Consider the following 17,571-nt stretch of genomic DNA (forward strand, 5'->3'; position numbering starts at 1 on the left):
AAAATACACACCCTTCTGATGTTATTCAACAACGAATCTTACAAATCATACTTCCAGCCCTTGATTCATGTCGCCAGGTAATCAAGTTGATTTCCAGCTCGTGACGTCATAGTAAACACGGCAGTCGGTTCGAAACCTGGTAGTGTGATTCGCAAACATTCTTTTGAGAAACAGAAAAGGAAATGAAAATGGAGACCTGCAATTGTATGAAATTTACAATGATTCTGCACAGTTAGCTTATCAAAAGAATGTTGTTCTCGAGTTGCGGTACCAAGTTCTGACCTAGGACCTAGCATTAGAATATCTGTTCAGTACCAAGGACAGGTTAATGATAACTGCAGTGATCTTTTATTCCGCTGTGGGGAGCCCTTGTGAGGCACCTGGAAAGGGCCACCCAGCTGTCTAAGAAATTCAATCTTTGTAAAAGCACAGATTCGGAAGTTCTATTTATTCTTTCTTGATATAAAAAAGTGCTTTTAGAAATGTAGTCACTGTAGAAGTAACCCGAAACAGCCTTTAGTCGGATCGAAATTATCCAGAAGTCAATATTTAGGTCGTTTCTTTACGCTTAATTAATTAAGTTGATATACGTCATCCACCTTGTCAGTTTTGGCGCCAAAAAGCTGAGTGATGACGTATCTTACCCATAGTCCATTGCGCCCGGACTGCATGTTCAGAAGAAGACGACATGGCGGTGCGGCGGCGGAGGGAGGAATATCTCGTCGGAAATCCGTGCTTGGAGCCGCGGAACGTCAATTTTCTAGGGTGAGACTTAGTTCACCGTGTTGTTTATATATTTGTGGTCGTTTTTGTGGAGATTTAGTGCAAATTGGATGTTATTTCGGGGAACAGTGAGGATGATATTCCGACGCGGCCTCCGGTGTAGAAATTTATCCTTCAGGCCAGTCTTGTCTTCCTCGAAAATCTATCGAACACGTGCACATTTTGATGTACCGTCGGTTTCGTTCTATTCTGTAATATATTACTGAGTGGTTGGTAAAACAATGACCTTTTTTCAGTTACATGAAGATGAAACATTTCCAGGCCGATAATTTCGCCTTTTTCTTATTCAGTTTTCTCGTTTTTTTCCCGGCCTGAAATTCGCGCCACGTGCGCCGCGCTGGACTCCATTGTCCACCAAACCTCCCTCAGTAACAAACTTCATTTCAATAAAAGAAATGCTACAGGAGATTACTCGTGTTGACCAGTTCTTTTGTCAAATACTTATGAAATTTTATTACAGAAGAAATATACACTTAAAATACTTAGTAAATTTTTACCGATATAAAATAGAAAACTTCTAATGCCACCGCCAGGTTACCGACGTAAGCCGCCGCTAGGCAACCGGCGAAGCCGCGGCCGCCCCACGTGCCCGGTCGGCAGCACAAAGGCCCCACCTGGGCCGTAGGCAAATATGTCACCCCTTCAAATTCACTAAGAAGGGGACGGGGGTGTAGTTCATGTTAAAGCTTGTTGTGTTGTTTTTCCTGTTAAATTGCACATTTCAGATAACCTTTGCATTGTTTCCCTGCTATATTTATTTTAAATGATGTCACTGGTTCATTTTTATTACTTATTTTGGACAATATTCTTATTTATTATCTTGTCAGTTCTAAAACTATAGCCACCAATTTGAAAGATTAGTAAGTGACATTGATCATAAGTTTGGTACTGAAATACAAGAAAAGCCTGAATAATTCTTCATGTTAATATCTACTACCAGACCTTTTTTTTGTAACTAAATTGCTGTGGCCTAATGTCGTTTGAAACTTAATTGTACACTTGAACTAATGGCCCTGTCATTGTGACATTCATACGCAGAAAATGTCTTTTAAGGAAAAAAAGGACATTTGTAATTCTATCATTATTACTGATTTATCTAGTTATATTACACTAAAGCAACATTTTATAATAGACCAGCGGCAAGATAAATCCGATATCAAGATCGGAACATTTTTTATGTCTGCAGGTTTTATATAACAATGCAATTTATTCGCAGCTTCGTGTTGTCTTGATATTCTTACGATGACGTATGCAATATTAGGGCCCGGAAATTGGATTTTTAACGTCAATTTATTTCTATACATAAGTCCAAACTACACTATCACAATGTATAGCAACACCCATTATGCAAAAATACTACATCGTTGTGATGTGAGAACTTACTAAAGATAGTTGACAGGGTTTTTTAGGCTTGCGAAACTAAGGGGATCATCAAGCGGCATGTTTCTGTGTGGTTTTAAATGCCCAAAGTTATTACGGAAATATACTTAACAGTATTAATAAATGTCAGTAGCAAACAAAATTCAGCATTCTTGTTATATTTCCTTTTTTTGGCCCTATATTGCTTTGGTTGCCTTCAAATTTTTAGGGGAAGTTGTTCAGATGTGACAATGTTGTCCCTGTGTTCCATTTTCTTCAAACTTTCTCTGGTCTTGTTGCAGATTGTCGTCCAACACAGCATTGCTGCCGACTCCAGCGCAAGGAAGAGTCTCTTCCTGGAAGATGCGTGTTTAACAGTTAAGTTGTTCATTGTTCTGGCTATATCTTCTTGAAATGTATGCTTTTTAAAGTTCCCTGTATGCAAAAATAAAGCTGTTCGCCAACTGAAATAATTGGACTTGCTTTTCCAAGTTGATTGTACAGAATTTCTGTTATCGAAGAGTAAGAGAGCTGAAATCGACTCACTACTGCTTTTTTTTATCTTAGATTGAATTGTTCCTTTGTAAACTAACATAGTTTAAAGGAAAAAAGTTTTGCAATGGTTTTAAATTCACCGCGATATCTGCATTTACAGTAATTCTTGAAAAAGACAAAGAAACCGGTTGAATACACTGTCATTTTCCCAAGAACATTTGATGCATTTACAGTAATTGTAACCGTTTGTAAATTTATCAATATGTTGAGGTATGACACTTTTCTCTTTTCATTTAGTGAAATGTATCCAGACAGGTGACAACTGACAGCCGATGGATGCAGAGAAGATTTTCTTCGACAGTTAAGTTGTTTTATGTTTTTTTCAAAGTTGACTGTACACTTACTCTCTAAGCAATTACCTTCGGAGTTTCAGGGCTCGAAATACTGGGTGCACGTGCACGTGATTTTTGAACTCTAGATTAGCTTTCGTTGCAGTCCTTCCCACTAGCGGGTCCGGTTCTTAGGTTGGGGGAAAGTATCTGCTTGGGATCCTGTGACCGAGAGTCACACATTCTTTTTTTGTCCTTTTATATCATTTCATTGTGCATGATTTTTTGGGCTATGTATCAATGTACAGGGTGCATGTGTAGCCTCTGTAAGTCCATTGCAGGCTTCTCTCACGGCGATTTTTCAACTTATCAGGGACAGATTCTTTAGGTGGGGGGCCTTATCTGCCTGGGATCCTGTAACTGCCGCGTGGAAAGCCTGCGCTTTGTCAGTGGTGATTAAGAAAGTCTTTCAAAGGGCCAATTAATGTTACCGCGAGAAGCAATTCAAATGTTAGGTTGCACAAAGCCCACGTGAAGTGAGGCATGCTTCCTGGCAAATGATTATCATGTTGTCTTCAAAGTCGTCTTACCAATTTTCTCAAATGTGGCCTGATTTTTCTTCCTATTGCTGATATCTTGTGAATTCAGCTGTTGTAGCTTAGAGATCTTAGAGGTTGGATTTTTTTTTACGAAAAAGGAGACAACAAAGGGTGAGATTATGATCGGCCATTGTTTAGCGCGGCGAAAGTATTGCAGCTTTCTCACGCTTTTGTGAGACATGTTTCTTTGCACAAAAAGCCTAGGATCCTTATAGGAAAACTTGTGAAAGGTGTGTTATTTAGGTGTCCGCAAGTCTGTCGTGTTTTGAAAAGACATCCCGGCAACCGTTTATATAGAACGTTACGAGTCGCTGCTCAAAAGGGCGTGAAGATTTTCCTGCGCTGGTCGTGGTTTATTACGGGAAGTTCGCACATCCGTGTCAAATGATGATAAGTGCTTTTTGATAGGCCTTTGCTGAAAGCGACAAAACAGTCCTTCCACACAGCGGTCACAAGATCCCAAGCAGATACGGTCCCCCAGCCAAAGATGAATTGCTTTGTTGAAATCTGGATAGAATTACAATTTGAAGTTCTTAAGAGAGGCAATCATGTGAAAGTAATGTTTTGCTGACATTGAACTTTATTTTATGTGGTTCACCCAAATTTTTTTTGGGTTGGGTGCCTTCATAAAGAAGGTTATATTCTGTTGCTGTTGTAGTTTGAAAGCACGCTTCTTGTGTTGCTTGACTGTTAACTGTTGTACCAGGCCAAATTTTTTTACTGTCATGTAAATTTCGTTTAACAAAGGTGCAACAATCCTAGAAAATTTTGAGCTGCATTTTGGTGGTACACTAAGCTTAGTTTAATGACATTTCTTTAAATTACAAAAAGGTTTCAGGCTAGGCATGGGCCTAATATTCACTCACAAGCTACACTTGTGTATACAATCAATCTAGCACAACAAAACACAGAATAAGTCAGCATGTCATATACGCAGTCTGTACTGAAAATAATGAGGATTTAGGCATTCCTCCTTTTAGGCAGAAGTCCATGCAACTCGGCCTGGTTGATACTTTAACAATGTTTACAGAAAGTCTGCTTTATATATAGGGGTATTTGTGTATTTGTGAATTTGTAATATTATGGAGATCTTTGCTGGAATCTAAGCTCTGTCTATATCTTTACATGCACATCATAATGTATTTATGCATTTGTTCAAATGACTCTATGGTGTTAATTAATTGAATTGTAAGGCTGATTTTATTGATCGATTGTAGCTAAACTAGTGTTGTGTCATTTTCCATTGCCTATGTAATGTATTGTAGCATTTGACAAAAAATGCTGCTCGGAATTGGTGAACTTTCCGACTTGTTGTAAAACCCGTTATGTACTACCATAATACACGTCAGCATCAAAGTTCACAAGAAAAAAGGGACGCACAGTTGTACGAGAGAACCGCGAGTTTCTGTCACACGCAAATTCGGAATCAATGTATATTTGTTGTACCCTTGAATACGTTCTCTACGCACACAATAATGACTTGTGGTTCTGTTACTGACTTTTCCCTGCTGTTTGTGTTTCAGGAAATGCAAGGTGTAAGATGGACGTCGTGCAAACTGTTCAGAGACACATGCCTTATCTTCAGAAAAGACGCTGTAGCAGCATACATATTAAGGACCTCTAGAAGATAGATTTTAATCGGACACTTTTCAGTACTTCATAATGAATGTTTGTATCACATAAGGGTTTGCCGTAAAACCACAAAATACGTCAGCATTATCTCACGTCTTGATTGAACTGTACTTGTCGGAATTTAGTTGTAATGGTTCGAACGTGTGTTCACTTTGCATAGATCATATAATTTATTCTTTGTAACCAATACAGTCACATTTGTACGGACATATTAAGTAAAACTGCAAATGTGGACTTTGTCGGAATTTAGTTGTAATGTATGAATCCTATAATTTATGTGGTAAATGTAAAAAAGCTTGCAATTTGGTACTGAGTGTAAAGATGGTTAGAATTTGTTTGTACTTGTTGAAATAAAGAGTTTTGATTGATAAATGAACTAGGCTGGTTTCTATGTTTATAGGAATTGCTATTCCTGTAAACATGACCAGTGTAGGTCATGTTAAAGCGTGTTGGGTTGTTTTTTCCTGTTAAATGGCACATTTTAGATGACCTTCACTACCAAAAATGCGTTATTTTTTCTTCATATAATCCATGAAAGGGGAGAGAAAAAACTCATATTTTCTTAAGTTAAGAAAAATAATGTTCAATTTTAAAAAAGAACAAGAAATTTAGACTTGCCAAGAAAGTTTCTTAATAGAATTTGGAAAGTGTTGCAATTTTTCTTTAATATAAGAAAGTTAAAAAAAAAAGTATTCTTGGTAGTGTTTGTTTTCCTGGTATATGTATTTTGAATGATGTCACTGGTTCATTTTATTACACATAAGGTCACGCCAATTTATTATCTTGTCAGTTGTAAAAGTAGCCACCAATTTATAAGATTACTGGCATTCTTTATAAGTTGAGTACTGAAATTATAGTTAAAGAAAGGTGAATAATTTTTCATGTTAATAATTAGACCTTTTTCATGAAACGATTAAACTGGTGTGGCCTAATGTCGTTTGAAACTTAATTATAGACTTGTCACAGTTGTGCAGAAACATCTTTATTTGGTTGCAAACCTAAGCCAATTCTAAGCACAAGTGTGACGGGTTATATATGGAAGCAGTAGATAGCTAACAATATGAAAAGTAACACATAACGCGCAATGAAAAATGTCATATTGTAAGTTACTGCTAGTGGTATTTCGTTTTAGCAATAATCTAAAGTATTCGGAAGACTTTATTAAAACATTTGTGAAAAGTAGTAATACTTCCAAATACTTACGATTATTAATGAAACAGAATATTACTAGCAAATAACTTACAATCTGAAAAGTTGTCTTTGTGCATTACTTGTTATATTGTTTCCTATTTATTGTTACCACATACAACCTGCCACAGTTAATCAGGATTTGCTTAAGTTTGCAACCTTTTTTTGCACAACTGTGATATTAGTTCAAGTCTATAATTAAGTTCCAAACGACATTAGGCCACAGCAATTTAGTTACCAAAAAAGGTCTAGTAGTAGATATTAATATGAAGAATTATTCAGGCTTTTCTTGTAAGTATAAAACTTATGATCAATGTCACTTAATAATCTTTCAAATTGGTGGCTATAGTTTTAGAACTGACAAGATAATAAATAAGAATATTGTCCAAAATAAGTAATAAAAATGAACCAGTGACATCATTTAAAATAACTATAGCAGGAAAACAATGCAAAGGTTATCTGAAATGTGCAATTTAACTGGAAAAACAACACAACAAGCTTTAACATGAACTACACCCCCGTCCTAGTGAATTTGAAGGGGTGACACATTTGTGCTGCCGACCGGGCACGTGGGGCGGCGGTATTAGAAGTTTTGTATTTTATATTGGTAAAAGTTTACTAAGTATTTTTTCTGTAATAAAATTTTTATAAGTATTTGACAAAAGAACTGGTCATCACGAGTAATCTCCGGTAGCATTTCTTTTATTGAAATGAAGTTTGTTAGTGAGGGGTTGGGGGTTGGTGTGGGGGGTTGGGGAGTGGAGTGAGGGGTTGGGGAGTGGAGTGAGGGGTTGGGGAGTGGAGTGAGGGGTTGGGGAGTGGAGTGAGGGGTTGGGGAGTGGAGTGAGGGGTTGGGGAGTGGAGTGAGGGGTTGGGGAGTGGAGTGAGGGGTTGGGGAGTGGAGTGAGGGGTTGGGGAGTGGAGTGAGGGGTTGGGGAGTGGAGTGAGGGGTTGGGGAGTGGAGTGAGGGGTTGGGGAGTGGAGTGAGGGGTTGGGGAGTGGAGTGAGGGGTTGGGGAGTGGAGTGAGGGGTTGGGGAGTGGAGTGAGGGGTTGGGGAGTGGAGTGAGGGGTTGGGGAGTGGAGTGAGGGGTTGGGGAGTGGAGTGAGGGGTTGGGGAGTGGAGTGAGGGGTTGGGGAGTGGAGTGAGGGGTTGGGGAGTGGAGTGAGGGGTTGGGGAGTGGAGTGAGGGGTTGGGGAGTGGAGTGAGGGGTTGGGGAGTGGAGTGAGGGGTTGGGGAGTGGAGTGAGGGGTTGGGGAGTGGAGTGAGGGGTTGGGGAGTGGAGTGAGGGGTTGGGGAGTGGAGTGAGGGGTTGGGGTCTGGAGTGAGGGGTTGGGGTCTGGAGTGAGGGGTTGGGGTCTGGAGTGAGGGGTTGGGGTCTGGAGTGAGGGGTTGGGGTCTGGAGTGAGGGGTTGGGGTCTGGAGTGAGGGAGGGGTGGATGGATGGAGGGGTGGATGGATGGATGGAGGGAGGGGGTGGATGGATGGAGGGTGGGGTGGATGGTGGGGTGGATGTTAATGAAAGACTCGACACACTTTAACATGAACTAAGCTGGTCCAAGTATGTTTACAAGAATAACTTCAAAGTAAAACCCAAGAATCCTCCTAAATCATCTCCTTCTGATATAACACAAGAGTTTATGATCCAGTCTTAAGATTTAAATGACACTTTCTGTCTAGTCAAAAACCGATCCAAAGTCTCTAATGCCATATAGTTTCTGAACTTAGTAAGTATCCTTGCTCAAACTATGCGCCACCGTTAACATTGTTTGGGGATGGTTGATGGTTTTGACAGAAGTGTTATTTAGTCTTCACACTTGATCAAGTACTCTCATATTACAGCAGAAGGACACAATTCAGATGAATTCCTGGCTTCTACACATTCCTACAAGCATATGCTTACCAGCCTAGCTCATTTATCGTCATTTAACCTTAACTTTTTTGGCATTTTCTTCTTCATGTAAAATCTTCACAAATAAACAATATTATACAGTCTCGGTACACACCATCAGCTTAGTCTAACAATATTGCTAAATATAATACTTTTCAATTGCTACATGGTTTGTCGTGTGCATTCGTAGTACAAACATCAAAGATTCTAACACAACAGTTCTTCTACATTACAGAAAGTTGACGGTCTCGCCACACAAGATCAGCTTAGCCCAACAATATTGAGAATACTTTCGAAATTACTACAAAGTTCGTCGTGTGCATTCGTAGCACAAATAGCAAAGATTCTAGCACAACAGTTCTTCAACATTACAGAAAGTTGACAGTCTCAGTAAACAACATCAGCTAGCCCAACAATATCGAGAACAATACTTTCGAAATTACTACAAAGTTCGTTGTGTGCATTCGTAGCACAAATAGCAAAGATTCTAGCACAACAGTTCAACATTACAGAAAGTTGACAGTCTCGGTAAACAACATCAGCGTAGTCCAACAATATCGAGAACAATACTTTCGAAATTACTACAAAGTTCGTCGTGTGCATTTCGAGCACAAATAGCAAATATTCTAGCACAACAGTTCTTCAACATTACACAAAGTTAACGGTCTCGGTACACAAAATCAAGTTAATCTAGAAAAACAATCTTTGCTCCTTAATTATACCTGTAGAGTTATATAATACCATCATAATACCATCATGTGAAACATGTACAATAGCGGATACTTCTTTATCTGGAACGTCAACAATCTCGATCTAGACATACATGTACAGCATTTTGTACATTGCTAAGAAAAAGGATGACCGACATATACATTCAAAGTTTTCATTACAAATTATCTATCGATGACTAACATTTTATAGAAACGTCAAAACAGAATACTCAATGGCAAACGTATATCTCCAACAAAGATTTGGACCAACAGTCAGCTGTGTGTAAGATACAATAAGCGCACACCCACTAGATATAAAAAGCTGCCTGCTCACGAGAAAATGTGTTTACTAAGTTTTGTATCATGAACGCAGTGGAAAATGAAATACATTAATTTTTTATCTTCTAATGTCCTCTATATGATGCCGAACGAAGCAAATTATATAAAACAGCTTCTATAGATTCTCCTACCTTTCACCATTTGAATGATTTACACAAATCCATCTTTCTACTAGAATCAATCAACCCACTTACGATAAAAAACGTGGGTCACTTCATTTTCCACTGCCTTCAAAGAAAGAAGTCAAACCCAACCATAGTCAACCATAGAACTTTCACAGTAGACTAGATAACTTCTTCGATTTCCATGTATCTCCATGTACCTTTGAGCATGAACTTGCAATAAAAATATTATCATGTGAATGATAAAAACACTTTGAATGTAAATAAAGGCCTTGACTTGACATGACTTTAATAACAATGTATCTCGTGTCGCAGCAAATTTTCAGACTGGAGTCAGGTCTTTCCCGGCCAGAGGAAACTCTTCTCTGCATCCCATCGGCTGGAGTCTGTTGCTGTCGCCCGTCTAGATACATTTGACTAAATGAGAAGAAGAAAAAAGTGTCATACCTCAACATATTGATAAATTTAAAAACGGTTACAATAATAATAATTATTATAACATGGGGTCCCATAACTTCAACAGTACCATAACTTTGAACGAGTTTTGCTTTGTCTTATTATGCAGAAGAGAGACATGTTTGTTTCTATCCACTAGTGTGCTGAATAAAAATGCTGAGAACCCAACTTTCTGCATATAGCAGTCGTCTGAATGAAACACAGATTTCTGTACACGGATTTTTGCGCCACCAGGAAAATTTGGCTATAAACAATGGCTTCGTTCGATGCAAGGTCATTGCGTAAAGGCAACTCTTATATAAAGAACTGTAAACAATCGTTACGCAAACTTTCCTGTTTTACACATGAGGCATAAAGCTCCACAAAACACACAAGAAATGTCGGTGCTTGTTAGTTTATGTCGCGATTAAACTTGTCTTAAATAACGGCGGCTTTGAACGCCCTCCCCCCCTTTACGTCGCGGCCATTCCTTTGACCACGATTCGAATGTGATGCAGCTACAGTGTTGACATTTCACGGTCTCCCTGTCTAAATCAAGTACTAGCTAGTGCGACTCCAAATCAGCAAATCTTATTAATCTAGCTTGAATCACGTCGGACAAACTTGCATTTGATAAGTTCCCGTCGGCAGGCTTGCACATGGTTCCACAAGTACAAAATGTAAATTAACGCATTGTTGTTGCAAACATGTATTACTAACCTAACCCATACCCTGTATCAGAAACACTAAGTTTATTGAATGTAAATGGCGAGTTCTCATTGCTTGCTCAAAAAAAATCATGAATAGCAAGCTCTAAAAACAATTGATGATGTTTAAAATATGTCAGAACTTTGCACTGGAAAAACAAGATTTGCCGCATACTTTCTGGTCGCATGTGGTGCCGTGCCGAATGCAAATGTAACCATTTCAGTTTGCGGTGTAACAATGCGGCATACCAAAGAACGGATCGTCAACGTTGACATGGCTTGGAACGCAACAAGTGGCGTAAACAGTTGCTAAGTCACAGCGGTGGCGACTTACGAACGGTCAAAAATTATTTACTACAGGGAAGCTGAAGTTAGTTGACACAAAATTATTCCATCTGTTTACTTTGTGCCGACAAATTAAAGAGAGACAAAGGTATTTGTATGCCAAATTTGTAGTACCCTAATCAGAATGGAACAATATGGAACGCTATATTCATAACATTTTTCTGGTTTTACCGATTGTAGATCATGAATGGACGATGTAAAATCAAGTCGTCAACAGAAAATCCTTAAACACCGCCACTCTAATTTATCATTCGTCAAAACGCAACACTTTTCAGTCAACCGACACTGGTGCGATGCGATGTCAAACTTATAAATATACGTTTGAAGTTATGGGACCCCCCCGTTAAGTTAAGCAAGACTCAAAATAATCTATCTTAGTTTACAAAGGAACGATTCAATCTAAGTTTAAAAAAAGCAGTAGTGAGTAAAGTTGATTCCAGCACTCTTACTCTTTGATAAAAAAAATTCTGTACAGTCAACTTGGAAAAGCAAGTCCAATTACTTCAGTTGACGAACAGTACTATTTCTGCATACAACTTTAAAAAGCACAAATTTCAAGAAGATATGGTCAGAACAATGAACAACTTAACTGTTAAACACGCGTCTTCCAGGAAGAGACTCTTCCTTGCACTGGTGTTAACTGCAGGCTGGAGTCGGCAGCAATGCTGTGTTGCATGACAATCTGCAATAAGACCAGAGAAAGTTTGAAGAAAATGCAACACAGAGACACACCAGTGAACCAGCTATCATCATTTGTTTGGGTCAAACGCTGGTCACATAAAAATTTTTGCTCTGACATCTAGGAAGGCATGGTACAATAGCGACCCCTAGCGCACTGATGTTACAAAATTTTACTATATTAAAAAACGCGGCCGAAATCGGATCAACAGGTATTACTAAGATCTTTCACTCTTTCCCACACTAAAGCACAAGTGACGCCGCGAACTATGACCTCATGTACGACGTCATAACAATCGATGTGAACCGGTTCCGTAACAGACTACCTCGCGAGAGGGTTCCGAAAAAAAAGGAACAAAACCGTTGATGAGCATTTCATGTTTACAAGAAAAAAAGCTTACTTTGCTGAAACGGTTCAAACCGTTTTCCTTTTTCTGTCGCGAACAGGGCTTAAGTGATTCAACTTTGAAACATAATCTACTTTAGGCAAATAGTCATGCAAATTTTCTTAGACTTCCAATGTTTCACTCTTAACAGATTAAAGGAACATTCCACACCAGAAGCGGGTATCATAATTCATCAGAGACTAAATTGTTATGCTTGAATCCAGCTTGTCTTGTCAAATTTACCATACGTTGAAGCCTGAACCCAGGGCAAACATCAGTGTAATAAATAGCGATCAACTTCTTGAATTCCCCAAAAGACCCTTCCAACAATGCCAAGATTTCAATGCTTCTTACAGTACTTCAGGAAAGGTTGATGGTACTTCAGCGACTGTCTCCTTTTTCATACAAAAAACCTCTAAGATCTCTAAGCTACGACAGCTGAATTCACTGAAGATATCAGCAATAGAAAGAAAAATCAGGCCACATTTGAGAAATTTGCAACACGACTTTGAAGACAACAATTTGAAGAAAACAACAGCTAAATTCACAGAAGATATCAGCAATTGAAAGAAACATCAGGACTGGACCTAACGTTTCGGTTCAAGTCCAAAAATAACTGAACGTCTGGAAACAAGTCCGGACTTAAAAAATCTCTCACTTATACTCTCCTTTTTGTCTTAAACCCTCCTGAGATGGTGAAATTTAAACTGGAAAGATATGAAAACATTGCTGTTTTTGTGTTTATAACTGAATTTTTGTGTTTACCACTGACTGTATATAATTTCACATATCAAATTGCATGTAAAATATATGCCAATTTTAAATATTAAAAAATATTTCTAGCAGACATATGCCATGGGTTCAGGTCCAGACCTGGACCTCTGGATCTAAATCCAAACCTGAACCTGAACATGGGTTTAGATACACAGCACTATGAACAAACACATTTTGTAGGGAAACAAAGTTCAGCTGCATTAGCGAGAAACCATGGCAGGGGCTCCAAAATCTGGTAATGACTTAAATAGGTAAAGACCGAATCACACAACGAAGTTCACATCAATCCATTCATAGCTTTTTGAGTTCTAAAGAACTTGTAGATACTGCATGTCAAACACGAAGACAAAACATTTAATTTCCCTTTCTACGATCTAGAAAGAAAGAAAGAAAAGCGTTGTTTAAAAAGCCCACCAAATTCCATCCAAACTTCTCCATGTTTACAGACCAAAAGAAAACTGTGTCTCCTCTTAACATCATGAAACCCGCACATTACAGAAAAAGTGGGATCTTTCGTCTTCCACTGTCTCAGAAAAGAAGTCAAACCCAAATAAGATAGAGCTAGTATTGAGACTAGAATAGTTACATGCTATATTGTTACCCATTGTCTGTCCGTCCTTTCATGTTACATGTACTTGCAATTAGCCTACGGGCAAGAACTTGCAATAAACTTGTTTCAATAATGATGTTCAAGGTAGCAAAGCACAGTTTCCAGCCTATGGGCTACAAAGTGACCGACATCGACGTGGATGAAACTATAGTAACGTTAGGCCTTAGGGTACTCAAGAAAAGCACATTTATACACTGAATGGGCAAAATTCCAAATCTCATTCGTACAATCTAAAAGAAGACTTATTTATATCATAAAAACTTACTATCCTACAGTAAAGTTTGTGCCTTGCTGGCTTTCACAAAACATTTTAACATGTGGTTCAAGATTTAGGCCGCACTATTTCTTTACTGCTTGATCACGGATTCCGGGAGTGGCATTTAAATACTGTGTGCTCCTACCTTGACACTACCAAACACTGTTACTATTTAATTTTTGAAAAAAAATTCAATTCAATCTTGATTGGAACAAACATGAAAGGTCTGAATTGTGATGTTCCCACAAAATATACGCAAATCATCAAATAAGTATAGAGGTCAAGTATACATTAAAACATATTCATGTTCCTTTGCATTCTCGTCACATCATAAAGTCAATGTATACGAGCAGTAGTCTAAATGTTGCTGTACAATATATACGGTATCCGATAAGTGAAATTGAACAATATACGGTACACAATAAGTATCACCGAAAACATCAACGTACTGATTAAGTATTGTTTAACAGTTCAACAAGGTAATTGGCAAAGATATTGGTACTGAAAATATGATCTCGACAAAGAAAATGTGAAACACTCACCGGGACGTCTCTTCTAAGTGCAGGTTTTCTTCAATGTTCCTCCCTGTGGCAATAAAACGGTCATAGTAAGTAACAAGTATCATCAGTTGTCAAGTCATTTCAAATGTTACCCTTTGTGATGTTATGTATCGAAGCAGAATTTTAACAGCTATTTCTAGAACAATAGTAACCCCCCTTTATGGAACACATTACTTGTACCTCGGCAACCAAAGCAATATTAGGGCCCCCGAAAATGGAAATAACAAAATGCTGATATCTTCATAGTAGTGACATCTACTCACAGTTTCGCATATTTGCATAATAACTTAAAATACATCAAAAACAACATTGTTTTACTGCTAACAACTTCAAACTTTGATTTTAAGCGCAACAGCACTCAACTTCTTCACCTCAAAGCACAACCTTACAGCAACAGTTGAGCAACTTAAAGACATCTCTCAAATACGCATGGAAGGCCATACGTTTTTCCCTGCCCACGTGCGCGTTCATACAGGTGGCGGTACAGCCGGACCGCGCCACGTGGACATATCATAAAACAAAGTTTTGTCGCATTTTTTCTGCCACATATATTATATCAACTCATACCATTCCTACATGACTCGCCACATTAATATAAACGTTATTTACGCACGGAATAAAGTGCAAAATATCCTAACCAAACCGGGAAGAAATAGACATTTGTAAAGCCTGCCTTCCCTTGGAGTTGCCGCTCAATATTAAAAGGCAAAAATAGCAACGCTTACCCACGAATTTCGGCCTTGTTTTCTATGAAAAATGACACTAAATCATAAGGAATTCTATGAATCTATCGACGAAACAGAATTTGTTTTACCTCCATTAAAGAGTTTTCCAGCAATAAGCCGTCCGACGTTCCCTCCAACATTTCCGCCAGTTCGTCAGCTTCCCCCGAGGCTGCAATTGCACAAAAAAGGGCCAATTTCTTCGTCCCAAACTATGAGAAACGGTCGTTAAATCCGCAAGACTAAAACACAAGCCCCGCTCTCCCCTCCACGCCGCGTTTTGGCGGGAAAACTGAGCGAGTGACGTCACGTACATTCCAACAGGTGTGACGGCCACGTGGAGGGAAACAAAAGACACTTTTTTTTTAGCTTTTCTGCGACTAATATCAACTCATACTTCCTATAATTTTCACACAACTCTCCAAATATATCCAACGTTATGTACGCACATAATAAAGAGCAAAATAGTCAGCCAAATACGAAAGAAATAGACATTTGTAAAGACCGCATTTTCCGCTAAGGATTCAGAGAAATACCTTAGGACGTCTTGAAATACACCAAATGACACCAAATGTCACATTTTAACCTTATGTGGAGGAAACAGTTTGTTGGTTTACCTTGTTAGAACGAGTGTCTTCACCACGCCGTCTGTTCACCACGCCAGTCTCGCCATTTTGTCGTCTCTCCGAAACGCAACAAGTAACAGAAGGGCCCCCTTTCCTCTCGAAACTCCTTGAAACCTACCGCAAACGGCCCCGACAATATTCCAGCAGTTACCACGCACATTAAAGGAACAGACTTGAGAAGAAAAGGATTGGAATTGTCCCGAAAAAATGCAAAAAAATCCATCCGAAACATTTCCGCACATGCAGCATCCATGCACACACGCCTGAGCTGAACGAGCTGAAGCGGACTGTGCCAACTGTGATCTCCACACGGGGGTGCAAAACCGCCTATTTTGGTTGTTTGTTTGTTGGTATGTTTTCTCCTCGACTAACCCGGACCGCCACCATCTTATCAGCAGGAAAAGGCCCCACCTCAAAAATGACGACGCTCGCCCCCACGAATACGGACTTGTTCTGCCATGGGAAACCCAGCGATTACATGCAATAGCGTCTCACACAGCCAAGTCTCAAGTGAGTCCAACCAGAATCAACGTTCGAATGCTGGCGGGCCGGAAATAGTCTCACCTAGTTTCCATCAGTTTCTGTGGGGACTGTGGCGCCACGACCGTGACGACACACGAGCACGTCGGTACAAATGAGGAGAGACACACACCGCTATATATGCCACTGTCTTTCCTTGTAAACAACGTCTGTGGTTTGGACACGTTCACACTTTAAAAACGTTATAAACGGTGAAAGAAAGTTTCTATGAGTTTCTCACTCAAGGTGTATACTTCAGGGTGCCTGCACACTTTTTTTCCTTTGGACCTAGCTTGCCTAATTAAAATTTCAACTACTTTTACAAGAGTTTACAAGAACATTTGTTTCAAGAGGAGAATAAAAGATTTCAAGACATGCATTGTGGGAAAAGGTTGGGGGTCAAGCGCTAATTAAGTAATTAATCAGAAGCTGCAAAATTAATTACCTACAATGTCAGTCAACAACGGCTTATGGACACTGTAAGGTTAGTTGGCTACACGTCAGTTCGTTCCTCGAGGTGATTTGAATTGGGAAAATTGTTCCCTCCTTGGGATCGTTAAGATTATATTCTCCTTGGACCTTATTGATGAGTTAAGTAAGGAATACCTCAGACATTCTCACCGTCCTTCACAATAGACCGGTCCTGACTGTCAATCACAATTAGCAGTTCAACCAATGAGAACTTGGCAATTAGCTATTCGAACAATGAGATCTTGACAATTAGCTGCTCGACCAATGAGTAGCTGCAAATCCGTAGAATATTTGCATCTTTACTCAACTTTTTTTATTTTGCTTTTGGCCATGTTGATTTGATTAATATATGGATGACATCATCTTTGACTTTTGTATTCTATGATATTAGTATCCGTTTTCTGACATATTTTTTGCAGTTGATGTATTTTTTCATTTTGCAGCTGCTTTGTACGATATCCATATAATCAAATCAACTTGGCCTTTCTTTGTTTTGATGGAGGCGGGTAGGTGGGGCTAATGTGATCATCAATGACTAAATCATGTGTCACAAGCGTGTTCACAGATATAGTACAAAAACAGTCTGATCAGACACAATATTGTACAACCTCAGTTCAGTCATCAGACCAAAGTTGCAAAGATCTGTTTTCCACAGTTTATACATGGCAGGACATACGTGCAAGTAATTCAGTGTTTGTGGCTTTCTGTGATCTTTCCATATCTTTTGCTTTGTAGCGAAGTCCCAATTGCACTTTCAGACAGTTTCTCTAATTAATTTGCAGTGATAAATATGACGCATAAACCTACACATTCTTTCATCGACTGTTCAAAGCCCTAGTTTGTTGATAGAGTGCGCGATAAAGAAAGTCTGTTTTGAACTCAGATGGCATGCCTAACATTTCATGTCCGTTGCTAATGGACAACAACAAAGCTAGGGTCGGCAGGATTATGCCAGGGTCGGTCGGGAAACCGGAAAGACAACATTTTTTTCCTAAGCCTAGGGCTAAGCTCGCGTTGCGGCCATCTCAAGTTGCAA

The 17,571-nt window shown here is 39.1% G+C and overlaps 2 long non-coding RNA genes across 3 annotated transcripts; one reads left to right on the forward strand and one right to left on the reverse strand.

The window, feature by feature from the left end:
- The first annotated feature begins 634 nt into the window (after positions 1-634).
- LOC136420408 (uncharacterized) lies at positions 635-5,569 on the forward strand. Its single transcript, XR_010753204.1, has 4 exons — positions 635-765; positions 2,445-2,519; positions 2,935-2,997; positions 5,089-5,569. It is a non-coding gene; the product is annotated as an uncharacterized lncRNA (long non-coding RNA).
- Positions 5,570-7,984: 2,415 nt separating this feature from the next.
- Positions 7,985-16,187, reverse strand: LOC136420663 (uncharacterized). 2 transcript variants are annotated; one of them, XR_010753283.1, is made up of 5 exons: positions 15,537-16,187; positions 15,012-15,091; positions 14,180-14,218; positions 11,524-11,615; positions 7,985-9,863 (listed from the first exon to the last, which is right to left on the reverse strand). It is a non-coding gene; the product is annotated as an uncharacterized lncRNA (long non-coding RNA). The 2 variants fall into 2 exon arrangements; XR_010753282.1 differs by having other exon boundaries at positions 14,180-14,222.
- Between the last annotated feature and the right edge of the window lie 1,384 nt (positions 16,188-17,571).

The sequence above is a fragment of the Branchiostoma lanceolatum genome, chromosome 15 (genome assembly GCF_035083965.1).
Source record: "Branchiostoma lanceolatum isolate klBraLanc5 chromosome 15, klBraLanc5.hap2, whole genome shotgun sequence".
Lineage (NCBI taxonomy): Eukaryota > Metazoa > Chordata > Leptocardii > Amphioxiformes > Branchiostomatidae > Branchiostoma > Branchiostoma lanceolatum.